Raw genomic sequence first — 8,752 nt, 5'->3', positions numbered from 1 at the left:
CACCCTACACATTATTCTGGTTCTCAGTCCCCATCTTAAGAGTATTAACAGCTCATTTGCATGGGTACCATGACTTACAAAGCCACTCATTCTAGTTGAGCTTTAATAATTCACATGGTCTTTGCAGCCTGTACTAATTTTGTTGGCTGTGCAAATGTAGCCTGAATGCAGAAGCTGATGTATTATTTAACCAACTATTCCTTGTCTGATGAAGTTTTGTTGTATATCTAGATTTAGTGTACATAGACCAGCAGATGAAATCAGGATTTGAGTTATTTTCTGCCACCCAAAAAGAAGTGTCATGCCAAATTTAAACAGTATATTGTCTGCAATGTGTTTTATTTATTGAAGAAGAAAGAAGACTAAAAAAAACTAAGAAAAAAGTATTTAAACTAAGCAAATGTAGGACAAAAATAAGCAATTATTTAATTATAAATATGTATGTTAAACAAAAATGCGACCTAACATCCCTAGCCCTTGGTATTTCAGTCTCAAATACCCAGTCATGTTTTACAAAATATTATATTTAAAATTAGTAATTTACCCCTAGCCTATAATTCTTATTGCTACATAACTACTTGCACTTACCCAATGATGGTACTGTGGAAAGATGTTTTGCTTGAAAAAAGAAGAAACGAGTGATCAATCCCTACTGCTGCACAGTTGGACAACAGGCTTGTTACTTGTTCCTGTAAAAAAGACCCAGCAACAATAATGTCAATTCAATGTCTTATGCACCTGAAATGACTTTGGAGTATATTTATCCTTATCTTTTTTTAATTACTTTTACTATAGTAATTTATTACTTACAGGTTGCAAATGGAACCCTTTCCATAAACCCTATGCATTCAGTCAAAAAAGATGTTGAAAGGATTTTGCAAGAATAGCTGTTCAGGTCAACATTGAAGATGATACTGGCAGTTAGAACACTTTATATTTTTTCCCCTTTTTTCTTTAATTTTATTTTCACATGAAGTTATGTATTTTGAATAAATTTGTATAGTAAATAATACAAATTACGGTTTATTAAGAACCAACCCTTAGGCGAATTATCTACCAGTTACATTTAATTGGCAAAATCCCAAATTTTGAAGCTTAAAACTGCAGCCTTAAACATGTATTTAAAAATATATTCTCAATAGAGCACAGGAGGTTTAGTGGGTAGATGAGAAAAGTTTCATAAAATAAGAAAATTACAGCACAGCCAATTCAAGAAAATTTGGGAGGGGGACAAACACTTCCCTTTGGTTTTCTTTTTTGATTTAGATACTAAAAACATAATTTTTCAAAACCAATTCATATCTTTGCCCAAATTATATGAAGAACGTGAAAGAATTTTCTTAGAAATAATGGAAGGGTCACAGTCCAAAATGCCTTTGACCCAGTTAAATATTTTGTCTCCTTCTGTTAAAAATATTATCATCTCTTGAACTGATGTATATGCTCATTGTTCCTTGATGACTTTATAAATTTTTTTTTTTAAACATAAGGGTAATTCATAAATCTTTTTTATTTGGTATCCTAAGGGTGAAAATATTATAATTTTTTGAGGGAAAGCTTCACACTTGCTTTTAATATTTCTCAGGGGTGGGCATTAAGCTTTTAGGAGGCACTGCCATTCCTTCTGCCTCCAGGAACTGACGAAAGAGTCGTGGATATTTCAGCCTTATATTTTTATAGCAAAATGACTCAGTTTTATCATAAATTAGTAACCAATGGTGTATCATGTGGATCTGATTTGTTAGAATCTTATGTATAGTACACAAACTTACCAGGCAACACCAGATGATTAACATTGTTTTTAACGGCTATTTTACCCTAAAATACCTAATCTAAAGATGCCAACAAATTACTCAAGCTTAAATGGTAGCGAGAAAATAAGGACTATATTTTCAAAGACAGAAATAGTTCAGATCAGCAGAGAAATAGTTTGTCTATCTTTTCAATTATGTTATTTTGAATTAATAAAAACTTGTTTTTGAAAGTATAACTGGACGTATTAAAGATAATGCAGCAAAACAGTTGTCTACCTCTCTTGGGAAACTGAGTTATCTTCATAAAAAATAGGAATAAATTCTTCTCAGACATATTAATTTCTATAAAGATATCAACAAAGCTACTATAAAATTATAATAATCTTTAAGGAAATAAAAAAGTACAATAAAAGCTAAACTTTAGTAAATTTTCATCTTAAACTAAGAACAACAGAGAAAATCTGTTTTTGAATCATTTTTCAATTTTTTCTCCTTTGTCTTTTTAAATCATGTAATGGCCTTGCTACATGCTGTTACATATAAACTTATCATTATATTAAATTATATACCATTATAGTAAACTTTAAGCCTTTCACACAATAAATATCAAACCCTATTTATCTGTTTGAGCCTCAAGAATCTTTGGAAAAGTCTGGAAATTTGAACAGAGATGTAAGACAAAAACCAGAAATACATATTTATATATGGAGAGCTTTTCCTAAGATTGGGCTAAATAGCTCATACTCTCTGAGGAAAAATGAGCAAAATAATATGCTATTCTTTATCTCAGACCCCTTAGGAAAAATTCCTTTCATACCCATGTGCACACATAAATTGTCAGTCTATGACTAAAAATATATTAATAATATGCTACCTTATGAAAAAGGGAAGTCACAGAAGCCAAACAATTTTCAGCCAAATACCTTGAAGCAAATCTAGATAAGGATTCAGAATAAAAAAAACTGAGGACAATTTCAAGACTTCTCCACCTCTAAACAGTATGCTAGAAATATATATATATTCTCATTTAGCGTATGTTAGTCTACTGCTTTATCTGTTATACCCCCAGTTTTAATGGTGCATTGTAAAATGGATAGATAAAGAAAATTTTTAAACAGGGTTGGAAACTGTAACATAATATGAAACTAGGAAAAATCTTAATTTCCTAAATTATTGTGAGCTCTGGAGTTCACAAAGGTAATCCATATTAACAACCAAGGTAAATTTCATTAAAACTGCAGGAAGAATGTGCCTTATGCACACTGTCTTTGTCAGTGCAGTGCTTGATTTTGGTATGGACATAGCATCACTAAAATACAGTGGTGCCATGCTGCTTCTGGAAGAGATGCAAAGGAGAGCTACAAAGGCAGCAACAAAGATGAGAGACGAGCCTTATGATGAACACTTGAAAAAACTGAAATTATCAACACTGGTTTTATGACAACAAAGAGCTGATCTGCTTATGACAGATACGACCCTCCCCCCCTAATTCCTTTGTCAATTTACCAAAATGTTGGTATTGACAGGAAGGGATATTCAAAGAAGCTATTAAAGCCACCTGTCTAAACTCAACACCCCCAACAGTTTTTTTCTCCAGCGATGTACTAAACCACTTAGTCTCTCAAATCCAACAGTCTCAGCAAACAATTATGAAGCTTTCAAGAAGTTATTAGATGTCAAATGGAATTGTGTTCCCTGGAAGTACCAGTGGGATGCATTTGATGTTTAATCATTCACATCATTAATTATGGAGCAATTCACAGATCAAGATGGATCTTAATTTGCTCTGAAGTGCAAATTTAGGTAACTAATGTAAAGAAGAAAAAGATACTTTCAAATTCTTATCTTTTGATTTATAAGTAACAATGTAAGATAAAGGTAACACAATTTCACCAGAACCCATCAGCATTCAATTAGATGGATGAGTGAATCAAACACTCAATTTTGGTACTCTTTTACCTTACAATGTCAACTGGGAAATTTAGAATAAGTTATAACTCACTCACATCAATCAACTCACCCCCTCCCCCCTCCCACAACAAAACCAAAATAGGGTACAAGCACCAGAAATGAAAAATAAGGCTGCAACTGGCACTTTTCCTTTTTAAAATGAACAGAGGTGGATTGAAATGCTTAACCCTGATGCTTTTCAATTCTATTTCATAGAGGAGAAAAAATTTGCTTACTATGAAAGGAGGGTAGATTTCAAATATATCTAGCTAAGATACACAGTTGTTTAGTAGAAGAGCCTGTATTGAAACACCAGTAAATTGCACAGGGTGAAATGATAAAAAGGATAAAGCTTCAAAGTGAACTTACTATCAAAGTTATATAGAGATGTGAAGCAAAACAAGTAGCTCTGAATCATTCCATTCTGAAAATCAAAAAGTTAATTCATAATCAGGGGTGTTGTTTGGGGGGGGGGGGGCACCCCCCCCCCAAAAAAGTGGAGAAACAAATATTATGCATCCCATGCCCCTTGACTATCTGGATATAGACCCCTCTTGTCCCCCCTCCCCAACAAAAATACTGAAGTTAATAATTGCTGTGAAATGTAAACATTATTTGCTTTATGATACATGACATGAAATTGGTATTAGCATTGTTAATGCTTGGCATTATAGGGAGGAGGCTAATCTACCATTGTTTCTTAAGGCTATACCTTCCATTCATTTTCAGGAACATTCAAGGGGAGAATTTATCATTCAGTTTTCTAAGAGGTTACACTACGAACAGACAGAAATGTAAGTAAATTGTTTACACTTTTTGCCATCTTGGAAAGGTCTTAGGTTAGGAAAATGAAACTTTGAGTTATGAATCCAGGGCCAAAACCATACTTTGGGAAGGTACTGAAAGTTACTTGGAAGGTACCAAGCTTCCACATTAACCCTCTTATGATTTCTAAGTCTTTGAAATTTGCCTGCTTGACGGGTCTATGGTCTATACCTATTGAAATTTCAATAAAACAACATTTTACCTCAGGGACAAGTAGACTAAAGTATGTCATAGGAAGGTATTTTGAAATACCTACCTCCACTCCTTCCCCCTCTAGAGAGCAGTGACCTTCGATGACCTTTCAAAATCTTTGTTCTCTGACACTGAAACCTTGAAAATAGATCTTCTGCTTTAATTAAGAACAAGAAAACTATTTTCAGCTTCACCACTTAGCTCAATCAAAATTCATGAGGTTTCAAAGATCTGCAAATATATTTCCTAAATTTAGAAAAAAACCCATCGATATGGCTTAAAATTCTACTCAAATAATAGGAATTGCATTTTCAGAATTAAAACCACAGAAAAAGAAACTGATGACTGAAAATTAACGTAATATGTTGTTTTGTCAAAATTTCAATAGGCATAACCTGCCAAGTAGGCAAATTTCTAAGACTTGAAAATCAGAAGAGGGTTAACATTGAAGCTTAGTAATACCTTTTCAGATTGTGTTTTTAGCCCTGGATTCATTACTGAAGGTTTCATTTACCTATCCCCTGTCCAAGATAGCAACAAGCAGCTAAACTAGAATTTTACCATTAATTTTTCTTCAGGATGAAAACCAGTGGTGTTGTTTGAGGGTGGCAGGGGAAAAAAGAAAAGACTAAGACCATAACATCCTTCCTTTATAAAGTACAATACACTGTAATGATTAGCCTACATTACCATAGTTTACTCCAATAAATTGGACAAAATAAAATATAATAAAGCCCATGAATATGGACCTTTTTACCCCCCCCCCTCCTCCAATAAATTGCTGGAGTAAAATTCTACTTTAGCTACTTTTGGCTATCTTGGAAAGGAGTTAGGTTAGGAAAATGAAACTTTGAAGGATGGATCTACAGGTTGAAATAAGTCCCAGGATGGTATTTTGAAGTACCTACCTTCACTCCTTCTCCCTCTAGAGGGTCCTGAAATTTGCTTACATGACAGGTCTATACCTATTGAACTTTAGACAAAACAACATTTTACCTTAACTTTTAGTTATCAGTTTCTTTTTCTCTGGCTTTAGTTCTGAAAATGCAATTTGTGTTATCTGAGTACAATTTTAAGCCATATCAATGGTTTTTTTTCAAAATTTAGGAATCGTATTTGCATATCTTTAAAATCTTATAACTTGGGATTGAGCAAAGTTGTGAAGCTAAAAAAAATCTTTGTTGTACTTCATTTAGGCAGAAGATCTATTTTTCAAGGTTTCACTTTTGTAACACACAGACTTTTAAAGGTCATCAAAGGTCAGGACCCTCTAGAGGGAGGAGTGGAGGTAGGTACTTCAGAATACCTTCCCATGACACATTTAAGCCTGTAGACCCATCCCTGAAAGTTTCATTTTCCTAACCTAACCCCTACCCAAGATAGCCAAAAGTAGCTAAAGAAGAATTTTACCAAAAAGAAAGATTGATCTACAGGCTAGGGTATGTCCTGTAATGGTATTTTGAAGTACCTACCTCCACTCCTTCTCCCACTAAGGGGTACTGAAATTTGCCTACATGACAGGTAGAACCTATTGAAATTTGACAAAACAACTCTTTACCTTAATTTTCAGTTATTGTTTTTTTTCTCTGGCTTTAGTTCTGAAAATATATTTCCCGTTATTTGAGTGGAATTTTAAGCTATATCAATGTTTTTTTTTCATAAAGGAAATTTATTTGTGTATCTTTAAAACCTTAATACTTGGGATTGAGCAAAGTTGTGAAGGTGAAAATTTTGTTGTTGTAATTTATTTAAGCAGAAGATCTATTTTGCAAGGTTTCACTCAAAATCAAAGGTCAGGACCCTCTAAAGGGAGGAGTGGAGGTAGGTACTTCAGAATACCTTCCCGGGACACACTTTAGCCTGTAGACCCATCCCTGAAAGTTTCATTTTCCTAACCTATCTCCTTTCCAAGATAGCCAAAAGTAGCTTAAGTAGAATTTTATGAAATGCTTGAGCTGATGGCAACAAGGTTAAAAAAAAAGATATTTATCAATTATTCCCTCTTTGTTACTGTTTCTAAATGTAAGAAAACTGCTATTACAACTAAATCTTGAAACATCTCAATACAACTGGAACTTTCAGATTCCTGAATTTATACTTTCTCAGCATGATAGTTGTCACCCAGACAATGCCCCTCTAATTCTGAGTGGGTACATTTTTGGCAGTTCATATTATTGACTTACATGTAAAGTAAACATACTACATGATGCCTTTTTTATGCTCTTTCCAAATATAACAATAAATTTTTTCAGAAATGAATTTTACCCCACCCCTGTATAGGCCTAGGCCCATACCAATTCAGGGTATGTATTTGCACATTAGGGCAGTGGGGGTAAAGTTTATTTCTGATACAAATGAGAGGTAAGTTTAAAATTTAACCCCCCCTCCCTCTAATGTACAAACATATACCCTGAATTGGTATATATAGCCTAGGGGTGGGGGTAAAATTCATTTTGACAAAAATGATTATTATATTTGTTAAGACCATAAAAAGGCCATCAAGCAGTATGTTTACTTTATTTGTAATTCAAAAATATGAATTGCTGAAAATTTACCTCTGATTGTCTATCAGATATATAATGGGTAGGCTTATATACAATAGGCCTACAAAAAGAAAACAATAAGACCATAACAGTCTTCCTTTATAAAGTGTAATACACTTTATTGATTACAATACCACAGTTTTCTTCATATTTATCTACATCTTAAATAATATTTATTCAACAATTTCTTTGAAATTCCTATATAGGCCTATTCCAGGACCATATTTGGAACCAATAGCATAGGCCTAAACAAACTTATCAGGCAATACCACATAGATAGCCCTTTTAACCAATAGTATTACAAACCCAAGGTTAAACACATTTAAAAAAATATTTATTCAATAGCTTCTTTGAAATCCCTTATAGCCTAGCCTAGGGCCTATAGTGATTTTTATGGGTACAGCAAACCTGTATTAGCAAAGGAACAATAAAAAATGGCCTATATAGTTCAGGACCATATCTGGAAGGGATACCACTAGATGGCTAATTTGACAGTGTATATATAAAAAAATTTTTGAATTAGCAAACTAACCAACCATTATCTTAAGCCTAGAAGTCCAGCCTGACATAGGCTAGGGAAACATTTTAAGAAAACAATTCCTACTCCATAATATGCAGAATAATCCTAGTTGACACATTTTGTAGGGGGAGAGCCTTTATCTTCACTTCTTTCCTTGTTTTTCTAAGAAATTCATGGATTTTCTAGAACCTATATATTCTCATTACATAGCCTATATCCCCACCCCCCTAATGTGCAAATATATACCTAGAATTGCATCCTCAATTTAAATATCAACATCCATTTGCATCACAAATGACATTTACTCCCATATTAGCCATGTGGTGGATGTCCGATAGGCCTTTAAACCACAAGTATTAGGCTACCAACCCAAGGTTAAATTACAGTCTAGACTCTAAGCTACTTTTTATAGGTCATTTGACTTATTTACAAGTCAATCAGGCTTTCTATAACCTCTAAAATATCATTTTCTAGAATAACTCGCCAAACAGCCTAAATTTATTTGAATAACAATCAAGTCATTTTATAATTTTCTATAGCCTAACACCTCTCTCATAGTTTGAACAGATACGTACGGATTTCCGCATAGTCGAAAGTGATTGGAGGGCAACTAACCACCCTCTCACGCCTACCTTTTCCCCAAACACATCCAATCAAAATTTTTAGATAGCCATTTTGTTCAGAGTAGTTAATTTCCAGATAGAATTTAATTTCTATCTGGAGTCATTCTTATCAAGTCAAAAACGGAAACATAGTTTTATTTAATGTTACCTAAAATTCACTGATTTTTACATAGATGGTGGATTGGTGGATCTTCGACATATGTCAGAAGAACTGAATGAAAACAGCTGGAAATTATTATATAATTGATACGTAATTTCAAGGTATTAATTGTGGCATTTCATTTCATAATTTAACTTTCTTCATTGAGTGTTGTATGCTGGCTTTCAAGGCTAGCAGCTTGAGGT

General features: G+C 33.5%; 1 protein-coding gene and 1 long non-coding RNA gene across 3 annotated transcripts in view; one reads left to right on the top strand and one right to left on the bottom strand.

Moving 5' to 3' along the window:
* Nucleotides 1-581: 581 nt before the first annotated feature.
* Nucleotides 582-8,312, bottom strand: LOC148955015 (uncharacterized). 2 transcript variants are annotated; one of them, XR_016142801.1, is made up of 3 exons: nucleotides 8,238-8,312; nucleotides 4,074-4,128; nucleotides 582-689 (listed from the first exon to the last, which is right to left on the bottom strand). It is a non-coding gene; the product is annotated as an uncharacterized LOC148955015 (long non-coding RNA). The 2 variants fall into 2 exon arrangements; XR_016142802.1 differs by having other exon boundaries at nucleotides 8,269-8,312.
* Nucleotides 8,313-8,644: 332 nt separating this feature from the next.
* LOC148955012 (thyrotroph embryonic factor-like) overlaps nucleotides 8,645-8,752 on the top strand; it is a 173,741-nt gene continuing 173,633 nt past the window's right edge. The window contains exon 1 of the mRNA XM_089099679.1: nucleotides 8,645-8,668. The gene's annotated coding sequence lies outside the window, so the exon portion shown is untranslated. The remainder of the gene's footprint in view (nucleotides 8,669-8,752) is intronic.

The sequence above is a fragment of the Artemia sp. Qi Xiang Cuo genome, chromosome 2, assembly GCF_049724085.1.
Source record: "Artemia sp. Qi Xiang Cuo chromosome 2, ASM4972408v1, whole genome shotgun sequence".
Lineage (NCBI taxonomy): Eukaryota > Metazoa > Arthropoda > Branchiopoda > Anostraca > Artemiidae > Artemia > Artemia sp. Qi Xiang Cuo.
Note: the sequence above shows the minus strand (reverse complement) of the source record. Positions and strands in the feature narration are given on the sequence as shown.